Source organism: Hemiscyllium ocellatum (assembly GCF_020745735.1).
Source record: "Hemiscyllium ocellatum isolate sHemOce1 chromosome 27 unlocalized genomic scaffold, sHemOce1.pat.X.cur. SUPER_27_unloc_40, whole genome shotgun sequence".
Taxonomy (NCBI): domain Eukaryota; kingdom Metazoa; phylum Chordata; class Chondrichthyes; order Orectolobiformes; family Hemiscylliidae; genus Hemiscyllium; species Hemiscyllium ocellatum.
In genome coordinates this window covers 41,363-57,468 of record NW_026867510.1, presented here as the reverse complement: position 1 = coordinate 57,468, position 16,106 = coordinate 41,363, and the positions used below count along the sequence as shown (strand labels likewise).

General features: G+C 47.3%; 2 non-coding genes across 2 annotated transcripts; both read left to right on the top strand.

Moving 5' to 3' along the window:
* The first annotated feature begins 6,747 nt into the window (after positions 1-6,747).
* trnae-cuc (transfer RNA glutamic acid (anticodon CUC)) lies at positions 6,748-6,819 on the top strand. The gene has a single exon. It is a non-coding gene; the product is annotated as a tRNA-Glu (tRNA).
* A 1,981-nt stretch (positions 6,820-8,800) lies between these two features.
* Positions 8,801-8,872, top strand: trnaw-cca (transfer RNA tryptophan (anticodon CCA)). The gene has a single exon. It is a non-coding gene; the product is annotated as a tRNA-Trp (tRNA).
* Positions 8,873-16,106: the final 7,234 nt, after the last annotated feature.

The window sequence follows — 16,106 nt, the reverse complement described above, 5'->3', positions numbered from 1 at the left end:
CAGAGGATGGTTTCAACCCATCGATCTCTGCGTTATGGGCCCAGCCCGCTCCCGTTTTCCCCAGGTCCCTTCAGCCTTAAGTCTGGCACGCGGCATGCACGTTCCAGACTGATGTCAATGACCTCCGCTGCTGTCGTGTAATATGCTGGTGCGCAGACGTATGGAGGCTGTGTAAATAAAAACTTCTTTCTCACTTCCCACATTCTGTTGGTCGAACTGTGATTTCATTCTGAATCACAGCATGTGTCACATTGCAAACGGAGGCCATGCGGCCCACCTTCGCTCTGCTGATTCGACACAGTGAGTAAACGTGTGTCTCTATTCGTATCATTCTCTTGCCTTCTCCGTGTATTTCTGCATATTGTTATTTTAAACATGACCAGCGAATTACCTGATGCGTCTATTGAATCTGCCTCTTTGTCAATGTCAGGAGATTTGCTGACGCTAACCTCACCTTTCTAATCTCTCTTTTATTTCTTTTCCTGATGACTTTAAAACTCTGCCGATCCTTTCAGGTGTGGGAGCATTTTAGCTGCATTACTTTCCCTGTCTGGACCCCGCATGACTTGGAAAGCTTCAAACACGCCAGATTTCAAACTTCTGTTCTCCGAGGAGAGCTGTCCCAATTTTCCAATCTGCCCTCATCGTTAACATTCCCTAAACACGGCACCACTGACGTCAGCGCAATATTCCATCATTTCACTTCCTTGCTTTCGGCTCAATTTGGACTCCAAGCAGCCCAACCTACTTTAGCGACAGTGGGTTTTGAGAAAGTTAAGCGGGCAATCTTGCACAAACCAGGAAACGCAGGCTCATCGGAGATGCGAACCCTGGATCTCCTGCAAGCCTGCACAACAGAAGACCCAAACCGCGAACCATACCCAGAGACCAATGAGTAACAGACACTGCGCAAGCACCCCCCCCCCCCCCCCCCGCTGTTCCTCTTCAGCCAGCTGAGTCTTGCTCAGTGTGAAATACATTTGACATTGCTCTGAGAATTGCAAGCGGCAAAGAGTTTCCAGAACAGCTGCTTCTCATTCTATCTCCCTGCTGCTGTTTGTCCCGGGTCCTCTCTACTGGCAGAAATTTAAAACATTTTGTTTTTAAACATTTCTCTAACACCGGAGTGACCAGTGACAAGCATTGCCCTCCTCAACACAGGATACAGAGAACAACAGAAGACCAGTCAGACCTCCACGAGGCTGTCATCTCAACTGTGCACATTGGGCCAGTATATCAATGTGAAATATTTATGTCGAAGTTTTTTGTGAAAGAGATGAGAAGGCGAGGTGCAGAACAGTGCGCCGTTAGACAGGAAAGTTGCTAAAGACGACATTGACTGAATAGGAGAGATGGTTTCCCTTCTGGGTGAAGCTCCCATCACACACCCGCAGACATATCGCCGTTGTACAAACATAAACTCTGTCTAAATTCCCACATTCTGTTTTTTCGAACTGTGATTTCGCTCAAAAGCACAAAATTTCAACACTCGCAATGTTCAAACTTTAACAAAGTGCTCATAGATATATTTAGCGAACACCTCGAAGGAATTCTGCCAAACGTACCTTAGGAATTTCGGTTTGAGTGCTCTTGAACTTTAAGTAAAAGGAAGGGAAGTTTGCCTCGAGGCTGTGAAATGTGGAGATGTGTTCCCCATGTAAACTGATAGTGGTTAGCCATCCCAGTGCTTCCCGATGCAGGGCTGCCCTGACCCACAGGGAGGTTTCTTTGATAAACTGTCCCGGGGACTTCCAGTCGCACCATGACGTCATAGGGCAAGCCCCCGGTGATGGCCTGCAGCTGCTGTGACGCAATAATGGTGCTGGCCCCGGAACATGAATACGAATTAGTTCTTGAGTCTCGTGGTACTGAATCATTCTATGGAATGTTCTTTCAACTTCACGGATTTATATATGAGAGGAGGTAAATGGGCAGGGCTTACACCTCGGGTCCACTCGTCCTTCACTCTCAACACCCCACATCCACCTCCCATTGTCCCAAGGCACTTTCCCCTGCAACCGCCGAATGTGTAACACCCGCCCATTACCTGCTCCATCCTGAATATCCAAGGGATCGAACATACCTTCCAGGTGAAGCAGCACTTTACCTGCACATTTGCCACAAACTAGTCTACTGCATTCGTTGCTCACAGTGTGGTTTCCCCAAAGTAGCATGAAGCATAAACTGGGTGACTGCTTCGCAGAATATCTCGGTTCTGCCGAAAAAAAGGCCCTGAGCTTCTGGTTGCCAGTCACTTTAACACTCCAACCTGTACCCTGGCCTACTTCTCTGTCTCAGGCATGCAGCAGTATTCCAGCAAAGTTCAACCCCTGATTGAAGACCAACGCCTCATTTTCCACTTGGAGATCCTATAGCCATCAAGTCTTCAACATCGAGTTCAATATTGTTCGGACCCGAACTCCCCCATGCCCTTGACCCCGACCACACCCACACGAGGCCTTATTTTTACATCTTCTGCTGTTACACACGACTTATCGTTAGCCAGCAACAGTCTCCATTAACAGTTAGTCACCCTCCTACACAGATCGTTATTCACTCCTTTGGCCCTCCAATGTTCTCCCTCTGAACTGGTGGCAAAGAGAGCAATGTGGACTGATAGCCCTGAGTCAGCAGTTTGTCCCATCTCCAGGAACCGGGTTCTCTGCATTGGCGGATTATTAAACCATTTTGCTGTTGCGTTGATGTGAGGAGACTGTGTAAATATAAACTTTTCTAAATTCCCACCTTCCGTTGGTCGAACTGTGAGTTCACTCTGAATCACAACACGTGTCACAGCGCATTTGGAGGCCCACCTTAGCTCTGCTGGTTCTACACAGCAAGTAAATAAGAGTCTCTATTCGTATCATTCTCTTACCTTCTCCCTGTAAGTCTCCACATTGTTACTTTGAACATGACCACAGAATTCCCTTTTGTGTACGTGAATCTGCCTCTTTGTCACAGTCAGACAGAGATTTACGCATCCGAACCACTCCTTGTGCCAAAATGTTCTTCCTAATGTCACTTTTACTTTTTTTCCAAATGCCTTGAAATCTCTGCCGATTTTTTGGGAAATTGAAATGATTCTCATTCCTGCACATGAGGCTGAAATGATTAAATTTCTAACGTAAAGGACTGCGGATGCTGAGAATCCGAGACAGAAAGATGAACTGCTGGAGAAACTCAGCAGGTTTGGCAGTACCTGTGGGAGAAAACAGAGTTCTGAAATATTGTCTCTGATTCTCTTTCCACAGATGGTGCCTGACCTGCTGAGTTGCTCCTGCAATTTCTGTTTTTGCTTTTAACTGAAAGTTCATTTCATCTTTCGGTGTGAAACAACCAGACTCTCCATTTGCAGATATTTAACCCTTTCGTAACCTGTGAAGTGATTGGATTCAAACAAACCCAGCAATAATTCACTCTTTCTCAGCTCCACAGGCAGAGAGACCTGGGAAATGAAGCTGTCAGTGTGGGTCTTTATTCGTGGGCAGAGTGGTGAATGCGACGGACGTGAAATCTATTGCGGTTCCCCCAGGCAGGTGTGACCCCTGCCGACTACAAAATTGGAAATGTCGTCAAAACGAAAGGGAGACTGTTCCCCGGTTTTTTCTTTAAGATTCAAATCAGTGGAGGGCGAAAGATATTTCACTCACATTGGGACTGGTGGGAATCTGCAACCCACTGCCTGTTCGGGTGGAACAAGCAGATACCCGCAGAGCTTCTTTTGAGGCTATGAGCCAAGTGTTTGGAAATGAGACTAGAACAGTGAGGGGCTGGAAATCGTGATCGAAATGAAGCAGGCACCTGAGGACAAGGGTGTTTCCTTTGTCAGTGAAAGATACTGCTTCACAAAGTTGGGACTGTGGAAGGGAAGCAGTGACGGTGATTATCTTTGGTTGTTGACCTTGTGACTGTTCCCATTGCTGCGCATGTCCGTGTTAACGTCAGAACTCTGCAGCATGGTGGCGTTAGATACGCACAGGGCCGGGGGCCCAATGAATGACGCATCTGTCTCCACCTAACTGTTTGAAATGCAGCTCACAGCTTCTTCACACACCCCAATTAATCTTTCTCATTGTCCTGAAGCCGGTTTGAATTCTTGATCTGCAGGAACGAGACACTTTTCACTGTCTCACGTCAGTCAGTGTCCCTGAGAACATCAGAGTCACGTCACAGCGCTGTCAGAGGAGGGGAAGCTGAAATAGCCCCACAAGCTGCTCACGGGCACATTTCACTTTCCCCAACTCACCACCCCAACCCACTGATCCTGGGAATGGAAAGGGAACAAACACCAAAACCCAGTCTCATATTTGTGAATCTTCCGAAAATAAGAAAACTGTTCATCCCTTCGGATCTTCCATCCTGGGCTAACAAAGGGTGATTGTAAATGGTTGACCATTCAGTGTCGATTCTTTTTGGCTGAAAATATCTTCCTTATCTCATCCCAGCATTTCTTGCCACAGATAACTGTGCGGGTAAAAAATGAGGTCTGCAGATGCTGGAGATCACAGTTGAAAATGTGTTGCTGGTTAAAGCACACCAGGTTAGGCAGCATCCAAGGAATAGGAAATTCGACGTTTCGGGCATAAGCCCTTCATCAGGAATGAGGAGAGGGTGCCAGGCAGGCTAAGATAAAAGGTAGGGAGGAGGGACTTGGGGGAGGGGCGATGGAGGTGTGATGGGTGGAAAGAGGTCAAGGTGAGGGTGATAGGCCGGAGTGGGGTGGTGGCGGAGAGGTTAGGAAGAAGATTGCAGGTTAGGAGGGCGGTGCTGAGTTGAGGGAACCGACTGAGACAAGGTGGGGGGAGGGGAAATGAGGAAACTGGAGAAATCACCTACCACCCCACCAACCTCCGTATACAGCGTATCATCCGCCGTCATTTCCGCCACCTCGAAACGGACCCCACCACCAGGGATATATTTCCCTCCCCTCCCCTATCAGCGTTCCACAAAGACCACTCCCTTCGTGACTCCCTCGTCAGGTCCACACCCCCCACCAACCCAACCTCCACTCCCGGCACCTTCCCCTGCAACCGCAGGAAATGTAAAACTTGCGCCCACACCTCCTCCCTTACTTCTCTCCAAGGCCCCAAGGGATCCTTCCATATCTGCCACAAGTTCACCTGTACCTCCACACACATCATCTATTGCATCTGCTGCACCCGATGTGGCCTCTTCTACATTGGGGAGACGGGCCGCTTACTTGTGGAACGCTTCAGAGAACACTTCAGGGACGCCCGGACCAACCAACTCAACCACCCCGTGGCTCAACACTTTAACTGTCCCTTCCACTCCACCGAGGACATGCAGGTCCTTGGACTCCTCCACCGGCAAAACATAACAACACGACGGTTGGAGGAAGAACGCCTCATCTTCCGCCTGGGAACCCTCCAACCACAAGGGATGAACTCAGATTTCTCCAGTTTCCTCATTTCCCCTCCCCCCACCTTGTCTCAGTCGGTTCCCTCAACTCAGCACCGCCCTCCTAACCTGCAATCTTCTTCCTAACCTCTCCGCCACCACCCCACTCCAGTCTATCACCCTCACCTTGACCTCCTTCCTATCATATCTCCATCGCCCCTCCCCCAAGTCCCTCCTCCCTACCTTTTATCTTAGCCTGCCTGGCACCCTCTCCTCATTCCTGATGAAGGGCTTATGCCCGAAACGTCGAATTTCCTATTCCTTGGATGCTGCCTAACCTGCTGTGCTTTAACCAGCAACACATTTTCAACAGATAACTGTGCGGCAGAGTTCATGTGTATATTTCCTTGAATGATATTTTGTAACTAACATTCGTTTGCTAGTTGTTTGTATCGGGTATTTCAGGTTCATTAGCCGCTGTTCAAGTGTGTTGGTAGATTTGTGGGCTACCATGATGCTGAGAGGTTTGAGTTGTCGGGACACCATTTAACAGATGTATTTAATGTAAGGTAATGTGGCTAGGGTTTCTGCACAAGTTGTGTCTGCTTGTGTCAATGTGTTGATGAGAAATCGGCACACTGGGTTTATTGGGTCGGCAAAGGTGAGGACTGGAGATGCTGGAAGCCAGAGTTTAGATCAGAATGGTGCTGGAAAAGCACAACGGGTCAAGCAGCACCCGAGGAGCTGGAACATCGAAGTTTCGGGCAAAAGCTCTTTATCAGGAATAGACGCAGGACGTCTCCAGGGTGGAGAGATAAATTTGGGTGGGGGGTGTGCTGGGGCGAAGGTAGCAAAGAGTAAAATAGGTGAATGGTGGTGGGGATAGAGGTGACAGGTCAGAGAGGAGGGTTTAGCGGATAGTTGGGAAGGGAGATTGGCAAGGAGGACAGGTCATGAGGTCAGTGCTGAGCAGGAAGGTTGGAACTGAGGTAAGGTCGGGGGAGGGGAAAGGAGGAAACTGGTGAAATCTACATTGATGCCCTGGGGTGGAAGTGTTCTGAGGCGGAAGATGAGGTGTTCTTCTTCCAGGCCTCGGGTGGGGAGGGAGCGGCGGTGAAGGAGGCCCAGGACTTGCATGTCCTTGGCAGCATGGGAGGGTGGATTGAAATGTTAGGCCACAGGGCGATGGGGTTGATTGGTGCGGGTGTCCCGGAGAAGTGACTTGACTCTCCAATCTCCCCAATGTTATAGAGATCGCATCGGGAGCAATGGATACAAAAAAATTACATTGATGGATGGACCGGTGAAAGTCTTCTTCCTCCCGCAGCCCGGGTTCGATTCCAAGGCAGCGAGGCAATTTTTAGCAGAGCTACAAAACAGGTCTATGTCTCCCTGGTGGTCTAGTGGTTAGGATTCGGCGCTCTCACCGCCGTGGCCCGGGTTCGATTCCCGGTCAGGGAAGCAATTTTCCCCGGGTCTGCAGGCTATCCATTCTTCTTAAATGCGCTGTATCGTTGTTTCCTGATCTTCGTCATTCCTGGGTGCTGCAATGTGAAGTAGCTCGTTGAAATAGCATCCTGATGCAGATTTGTTTGTATGTGTTGGGATGATTGCTTCCGCAGCTTAAGTACTTGTTTCGCGTGTGCCGTTTTCCTGTAGACGCTGTTTTGAATTTACCATTGACTGTTCGCTCTACTGTGACATCTAGAACAACAACACTTTTTGTTGTTCTCCTCTTTTGTGAATTTTATGCCACTAAGGAGATTGTTGATGGTGTTGTAGGTTTCCTCTAAGTTGTTTCACGTTGTGGTGACAAAAGTGTCATCACTGTAGCCGACCCAAAGTTTGGGTTGGATCTTTGGAAGGGCTGTTTGTTCGAAACTCTGCATTATTGCTTCTGTTAGGAATCCTGATATTGGTGGTTTCATGGGTGCTCCGTTGATTTGTTTGTTAGTCTTGTTACTGAATAGGAAGTGGGAGGTAAGGCACAGCTCCACGAGCTTGACAGTGTTATCTTTGCTGATGACGTTGGTGCTGTTTGGTGTTTGTGTCTTTGGTTCTTCAAGTAGTGTCTTCAGTTTTCTTTGGTCACGTTGATGTTAATGGATGTGAACACGGCTGTATGCCAAAGGACAGTATTATTCCATCCTCTTCTATCTTGTTGTATTTGGTGTTCAAGAATTCTTGGATGGAGTAACTGGAGTGGAGTGAGTCTTCGACTTGGTGTTTTAGTCTTCAGTGGAGGTCTTTGACTAGTCTGTATACTGGTGTTCCAAGTGGTGAGACTGTGGCTTGAGGGGGACTCCTGGTTTGAAGAGGAGGAGAACAGCAACAAAGTGCCATTCCTAGATGTCACAGTAGAGCGAACAGTCAATGGGGAACTTCAAACTAGCGTCGACAGAAAAACAACACACGCAAACCAAATACTTAACCACAGAAGCAATCATCCCAACACCCACAAACGAGTGAACAATCCTCACTCTCTCCGCGGAGCAGGTAAGGGCTGTTTGGCACTGTCTGTTTGTAGACGCGGTTACGTTTGTTTCACGGTTTAAATTTCAATATCTTTTTCGAAAAAAGCGCGGAGCGGACCCGGAAGCTGGTGTAACGCAAACTTACCTGGGTAGTTTTTTTTCCCAATATAGGCGCGCACTTCCCACAACCCAGTCGACTGCATTTGCTGCTCACAATATGGGCTCATTTACATTGGGGAAACCGAGGCATTAACTGGGTGACTGCTGCACAGGACATCTACGTTCTGCCGGCAAAAAAAGACCCTGAGCTTCCAGTTGCCTGCCAATTCCACACCCCACCCTGTTCCCTGACCAACATCTCTGTCTCAGGTTTGCTGTATTGTCCCAGCGAAGCCCAGCACCAGCAGAACGAAGCGCACCGGATATTACACTTGTGGACCATACATCCCTCCGGTCCCAATATCGAATTCAATAATTCTAGGGCTTGAAATCCATAGTATCCTCGTCCCTACCACACACACCAAGCCTTGTTATCCCATAGTCTGTCATTACACACTACCTATGACTGCCACGAACAGTCTCCATTCACCCTCCCACACAGAACGTTATCAACTCCCTTTCCTGTCCAACAGTTCTTCCCTCGCTTTGGGCTCTGTCCTGATCTATCATTTACTGCATCCGCCTTCCTCCCACAATATCTCCTGCATATAAACCAACGTTTTCCCAATCACCATCAGTTCTATGGAAGGGTCACCGGCAACTACTGTTTGTGTTTTGTTTCTGATATACAGCATCCACAGTTCTTTCAGCTTTTTATTGAGGTAGAGTTGGAAATTGTTTCGAAAAACAGAAGGAGAGGTGGAGAGACAGAACAGACTGAACTGTTGATCTCAGTTGTTACGCAGACGTAAAATCATTGTAGTGCGGTCACTTCCCTTAAGCATGAATAGAGGCCCCAGGCTCCCCGTCAGCTTGTGGCGCAACGGTAGCGCGTCTGACTCCAGATCAGAAGGTTGTGTGTTCAAATCACGTCAGGCTCATTGAAGTCAATTTTGGATACTTGTGGGGAAGACGACTTAGCAGAGGTAAGCAATGGGTTTCAGGCCTATGGCACGGAGCCTGCTCCTGTTGCTCAGAAGTGAAGCTTGGAGAAGAGCAGAGCAATAGTTATGGGGCACCGATAGGCGGTTTTGTGGGGGCGAGAGAGACTCACGATTGGTATGTTGCCTCCCAGGTGCAAGGGTAAGTGACGTCTCTGATCGTGTTTTCCGGGTTCTGAAGGGGGAGAGGGAGCAGACCGAAGTCGTGGTCCACGTTGGCATCAGCGACATAGGTAGGAAGAAGGATGAGGATGTCAGGCAGGCTTTCAGGGAGCGAGGTTGGAAGCTCAGAGTTAGAACAAACAGAGTTGTTGTCTCTGGTTTGTTACCCGTGCCACGTGATAGCGAGTCAAGGAATAGTCAGAGAGAACAGTTAAATGCGTGGCTACAGGGATGGTGCAGGAGGGAGGGATTCCGGTATCTGGATAACTGGGGTTCTTTCTGGGGAAGGTGGGACCTGTGTTGTGGTTCTGTTCGCCGAGCTGGAAATTTGTGTTGCAAACGTTTCGCCCCCTGTCTAGGTGACATCCTCAGTGCTTGGGAGCCTCCTGTGAAGCGCTTCTGTGATGTTTCCTCCAGCATTTATAATGGCTTCTCTCTGCCGCTTCCGGTTGTCAGTTCCAGCTGTCCGCTACAGTGGCCAGTATATTGGGTCCAGCTCCATGTGTTCGTTGATAGAATCTGTGGATGAGTGCCATGCCTCTAGGAATTCCCTGGCTGTTCTCTGTTTGGCTTGCCCTATAATAGTAGTGTTGTCCCAGTCGAATTCATGTTGCTTGTCATCGGCATGTGTGGCTACTAAGGATAGCTGGTCGTGTCGTTTCATGTCTAGTTAGTGTTCATGGATGCAGATCGTTGGCTCTCTTCCTGTTTGTCCTATGTAGTGTTTTGTGCAGGCCTTGCTTGGGATTTTGTACACTACATTGGTTTTGCTCATGCTGAGTATCGGGTCCTTCCTTCTCGTGAGTTGTTGTCTGAGAGTGGCTGTTGGTTTGTGTGCTGTTATGAGTCCTAGTGGTCGCAGTAGTCTGGCTGTCAGTTCTGAAATGCTCCTTATGTATGGTAGTATGGCTAGTCCTTCGGGTTGCGGCATGTCCTCGTTCCGTTGTCTTTCCCTTAGGCATCTGTTGATGAAATTGCGCGGGTATCCGTTTTTGGCGAATACATTGTATAGGTGTTCTTCTTCCTCTTTTTGCAGTTCTGGTGTGCTGCAGTGTGTTGTGGCCCTTTTGAATAGTGTCTTGATGCAACTTCGTTTGTGTGTGTTGGGGTGGTTGCTTACATAGTTCAGGACTTGGTCTGTGTGTGTGGCTTTCCTGTATACCTTTGTGGTGAATTCTCTGTTCGGTGTTTTCTGTACCATCACGTCTGGGAATGGGAGTTGGTTATCCTTTTCTTCCTCTCTCATGAATCGGATTCCTGTGAGTGTGGCGTTGATGATCCGGTGTGTGTTCTCTATTTCTGTGTTCTTAATGATTACAAAAGTGCCATCCACATATCTGACCCAGAGTTTGGGTTGAATTTGCGGTAAGACTGTTTGTTCTAACCTTTGCATTACTGCTTCTGCTATAAGTCCAGAGATCTGTGAGCCCATGGATGTTCCGTTGATTTGTTCGTATACCAGTTGTTGACTGTGAAGTGTGTTGGGAGGCACAGGTGCAGTAGTTTAAGTATGCTGTCTTTGTTGATAGGTTCAACGTCCTGTTGTCTGTTCTGTATGTCCAGTAGGTTGGATATTGTTTCTCTGGCTAGGGTTTTGTTGATAGAGGTGAACAATGCTGTTACATTGAAGGAGACCATGGTTTCTTCCTTGTCTATGTGTATATTTCTGATGATGTCCAAGAATTCCTGTATTAACTGTATAGAGTGTCTGGATCTGCTGATCAGGTGTTTCAGTTTCTGCTGTAGTTCTTTAGCCAGTTTGTGTGATGGTGTCCCTGGTAGTGATACTGTGGGTCTGAGTGGGATGCCTGGTTTGTGCACTTTTGGTAGTCCATGGAATCTGGGGGTGTTGTTGCTTTCAGGTTTCATTCTTTGTAGGTCAGACCTGGTTATCTGTCCGTTGTTTTGTCGATTCCTCAATGTGTTGTTTATCCTATTGGTGAGCTGTGGGGTGGGGTCAAACTCCCTCTTTTGGTAGGTGTTGGAATCTGCAAGTAGTTGTTGCGCTTTTTGGATATACTCTGCTTTGTCCAGGATGACCGTCATTCTGCCTTTGTCTGCTAGTAGTATGATTATGTTCTTATCGTTTCTTAGTGATTTTAGTGCTTCTCTCTCCTTGGTGTTGAGGTTATGTGTTTGTCTTTTCCTTGTTATCAGAGGTGCGATACTTTGCCTCACTGTTTGTTGTGTCTCTTCTGTCAGTCCATTGTTCCTGAGTGTGCATTCTAGTGCTGCTAGGACGTCTGCTGTCTTGGCGTCCCTATGGTTGTAGTTGAGTCCCTTGGCCAGTATTATTCTTTCCGTGTCTGTGAGCTGTCTGTGGGAAAGGTTTTTAACCCAGGTGTGTGTTGTGGTGTCCTCTTCGTTGTGTGTTAGTTTGGCAATTTTTTCTTTTCGTGCCGTTTTTTTGCGGTGTGTGGTCCTGTTCTGTCCTATGGTGACGGCCTGTTCTATGGTCCGGGTCCATTCCTGATTGGTGGTTTTGGAAATTAACGATTTTTGGCGCACAATTTCTTGTCTGTATTTTTGAAGGCTGTTGTGAGCATCTGTAATCATTACCTGATCATCCTGAGTCCGTTCTGTCTGGCTGTGTCCCTGGCTTGTGGATTGTTGACTGGTGGGACCTTTATAAACAGGATGGTTTATACCTGAACCTGAGGGGCACCAGTATCCTTGGGGGGAGGTTTGCTAGTGCTCTTTGGGGTGGGGTGGGGGGGGTTAAACTAACTCTGCAGGGGCATGGAAACATAGACTGTCGCTTTAGGGTGTAGGACCTTGAGTGTAGGGAGGTTAGGAACATGGCATCAATCTCGAAGGAGGGTGCCTGCAAACAGGAAGGTGACTTGAAGTGTGTATACTTCAATGTGAGAAGTATACGAAATAAGGTAGGTGAACTTGCTGCGTGGGTTGGTACCTGGGATTTCGATGTTGTGGCTATTTTGGAGATATGGGTAGAACAAGGACAGAATTGGCTGTTGCAGATTCCAGTGTTTAATTGCTTTAGTAGGGTCAGAGGTGGGGGTAAAAGAGAGGGTGTGTGGCATTGCTTGTCAAGGATAGTATTACAGTGGTGGAAAGGATGATGGATGAAGACTCGTCATCTGAGGTAGTTTGGGCTGAGGTTAGAAATAGGAAAGGTGAGGTCACCCTGTTAGGAGTTTTCTACAGGCCTCCTAACAGTCCTAGAGATGGAGAATAAAGGATTGCGAGGAGGATTCAGGAGAAGAGTGAAAGTAATAGGGTGGTTGTTATGGGGGCTTTAACTTTCCAGATATTGACTGGGAAAGCTATAGCCCGAGTACGTTAGATGGGTCGGTGTTTGTCCAATGTGTGCAGGAGGGTTTCCTGACACAATATGTTGACAGGCCAACAAGAGGTGAGGCCATAATGGATTTGGTTCTGGATAACGAATCAGGCTCGGTGTTAGAATTGGAGTTAGGTGAGCACTTTGGGGACAGTGACTACAATTCGGTGACTTTTACTCTGGTGATGAAGAGGGATAAATGTGCACTGCAGGGCAAGAGTTATAGCTGGGGGCAGGGAAATTATGATGCGGTGAGGCATGACTTAGGATGCGTGGCTTGGAAAAGTAGGCTTCAAGGGAAGGGCACAATCGATATGTGGAGCTTGTTCAAGGAGCAACTACTGAGTGTCCTTGATAAGTATGTACCTGTCAGGCAGGGAGGAAAGGGTCGTGTGAGGGAGCCGTGGTTTAATAATGAATTGGAATCTCTTGTTAAAGCGAAGAGGGCGGCCTATGTAAAGATGAGGCGTAAAGGTTCAATTGGGGTGATTGAGGGCTATAAGGTAGCCAGGGAGGATCTAAAGACAGAGCTAAGAGCAGCAAGGATGGGACATGAAAAGTCCTTGGTTGGTAGGATTAGGGAAAACCCAAAGGCTTTCTGTAGGTATGTCAGGAATAAAAGAATGACTAGGGTAGGAATAGGTCCAGTCAAGGATAGTAGTGGGAAGTTGCGCGTGGAGGCTGAAGAGATTGAGGAGACACTTTTCGTCAGTATTCACTCAGGAACAGGACATTGTTGCCAATGTGAATATTGAGTCACAATTAATTAGAATGGATGACTTTGAAGTATGAAGGGAAGAGGTATTGCAAATTCTGGAAAGGGTGAAAATAGATAAGTCCACTGGGCCTGATGGCATTTATCCTACGATTCTCTGGGAAGCAAGGGAGGAGATTGCAGAGCCATTGGCCTTGATATTTATATTCTCGTTGTCTACAGGAATAGTGCCAGAAGACTGGAGGATAGCAAATGTGGTTCCCTTGTTCAACCCTGGTCTTTCAATTGATAGCCTTCAGAAAAATTAACAAAATAAGTGTGCTGTTAAATTAACATAGCATAGGCACCAAATTCCTGTAAACTGCCAGATGCCTTCTGATCACACGTTATCCAGGACACCAAAACTGAAAACTGTCATGCAGACAGTCAGCCAGCCTTAAGAATCACCTAAGTGAAGCTTTCCTCCATACACAATGACCTAGAACAAGATGCTGTCAAAGATGCTGCAAATGGAGCTGAATCAAGGACATGAAAATGAAATATCAAGACCGCTTGAGAAAAGAAAGCCATTTAAGTTGTTGAATGACTTCCTTCTATTCTATTAAATGAAAAAGAGGACAAGAAATATAGAATGTTATTAGAAGGTGAAAAATATTAGTTATTAAACTTTTACAACAGTGAATAATATTAGATATATTCAAAATGAAGCAACACATATGTACTTTTTATAACAATGGCTAATCCCTTAAATGCTGCTCAATTCCATGAGAAACTACCCTTTTAATTGTGTACGTGAGGAAAGAAGCTATCCATTTCTCGGGTGCAAATTGTATTCAAATGAGTGTGTCAAATTAAGGAAAAAGGTGAAAATACATTTAAGAGGGACAGAGAGCATCTGAGCACCTTTGCAGAGTCTTGTCCCTCCCTGGATTCACTGCAGTTGCAATCAGTGAACAGTTTTCCCCCATCTCTCCCTCCCAAGATGAAGAATGGAAAAGGGGAGACATTGCTTTGCTCCTCGGTGTTGTCTAGAGGAGGGAGTTTTACTCTGAAATTGAATGAAGATAGAGCTTCATTCCGGACTGTAACTTCCTTCCATTGTCCAACACGTGAGTACGGCACTTTCTGAGGAGGGGAGGCTTGTCAGGATAGATGCCAATAAAATGCTTCCTTGTCAGAGAATCTAGAACTCGATGACACAGATTATAAATAAGGGCTTTCCCATATCAGGCAGAGTGAGGAATTTATTCTCTCTTCTTTATTGCAATGCTTCCACACAGAGAGTAATAGCGACAGGCTCTTTGAATGTATTTAAGGCTGAATTGAACTGAATTTTGAGTGACAGGGAATGAAAGGTTATTGAGTGCAGGTAGCAAATGAAGTTAACACTACAGCAGGACATGCATGATCTTCTTAATTGGAAAGTAAGCCTGATGAATGGCAGTGGCAAGAGATTTAACACGTTCCATGTGTGAGTGGTCCTTCAAACAGTTGTCAAAGCTGGACAGAGACATGGATTCCCACATCATAGAGAAACCGTGGAAATATGAGGACTGTGGGAGGGAATTCAAAATTCCATATTTGCTTGAACGTCATTGCCATGATCACACTGGGGAGCAGCCTTTCGCCTGTTCCATTTGCAGCAAGGGCTTCATTCATTTATCCACCCTGGTGATCCACCGGTAGAGTTTCACGAGGAAAAGACCTTTCATCTGCTTCGTGTGTGGGAAGGAGTTCATTTATTTATCACCCTGGTGACCCACCAGCCGGCTCACACCGGAGAGAGGCCGTTCGCCTGCTCTAAGTGCATGAACGGATTAACCCAGTCATCCGCCTTGCTGATCCACCAATAGGTCCATACCAGGGAAGAGACCATCTTCCTGCTCTGTCTGCATGAAGGTATTCATTAATTTGTCTGCCCTGCTTATGCACCTTCGGGTTCACACCAGGGAGAGACTGTTCTCCTGCTCCATGTGCAGGAAGGGGTTCATTCACTTATCCACCCTGGTGACCCACCAGCAGGTTCACACCGGGGAGAGGTCATTCACTCGGTCCAAGTGTGGGAAGGGATCCACTAACTCCTCTGACCTGCAGACAAACCGGCACAGTCACACCAGGGAGAGGCTGTTCACCTGCTTCATCTGTGGGAAAGGGTTTAGCCATTCATCCATCCTGCTGGCGCAAAGGTGCATCCACACTGAGGATAGACCGTTCTCCTGGTCTGTGTATGGTAAGGGATTCACAGATTATTCCAGTTGCAGGGACACCAGCGGGTCCACACTGGGGAAAGGCCTTTCACCTGCTCCATGTGCGGAAAGGGATTTGGTCAGTCATCCCATCTGCTCAGACACCAATCCAATCACACCAAGCAGAGCACGTTTGGATTCTTTGAGTGTGTGACTTGTATTAATATTCAAGAGGAAGGGAGTATTGCTGAGGCAGGACTGACTGCAGGTAGAGTAGGTGGCGGTGCGTGGCTGATAGCATGGAGCAGAGGATCCGGAAAGAGAATTGTTGCTGAAGGTTTCGAATTTGTAAGTGTACTGGGTATCCTGATCAGGTTCAAACTGTGTTGGGCTGAATGTGGTCCGGAGTCCATGTGAGATCAGATGGTTCCATAGGCAGTTCTGAGGAATAGCTGATTTTGATGAAGGGCTTCTGCCTGAACATCGATCCTGATGAAGGACATATGCCCAAAACATCGATTCTCCTGCTCCTGGGATGCTGCCTGACCTGCTGTCCTTTTCCAGCAACGCACTCTCGACTATTAATACTCAAGAGTGCTGACATTTACTGGTCAGTTGAGCACCTATTAAGACACACTTACTGATTTGGAACATGCAGTGGAGTCGGGAGATGTATACCTGTCATGTTTGACTCTGTGAAGAAATCTATCCCATGGAAAGATTGGCTCCAGTTTGTCCCTTCCCCAGGAGGCTGTCAGGACGATAACATGGGAAACAGAGAATGCTTGTCCATTACTGAAGGTTGAA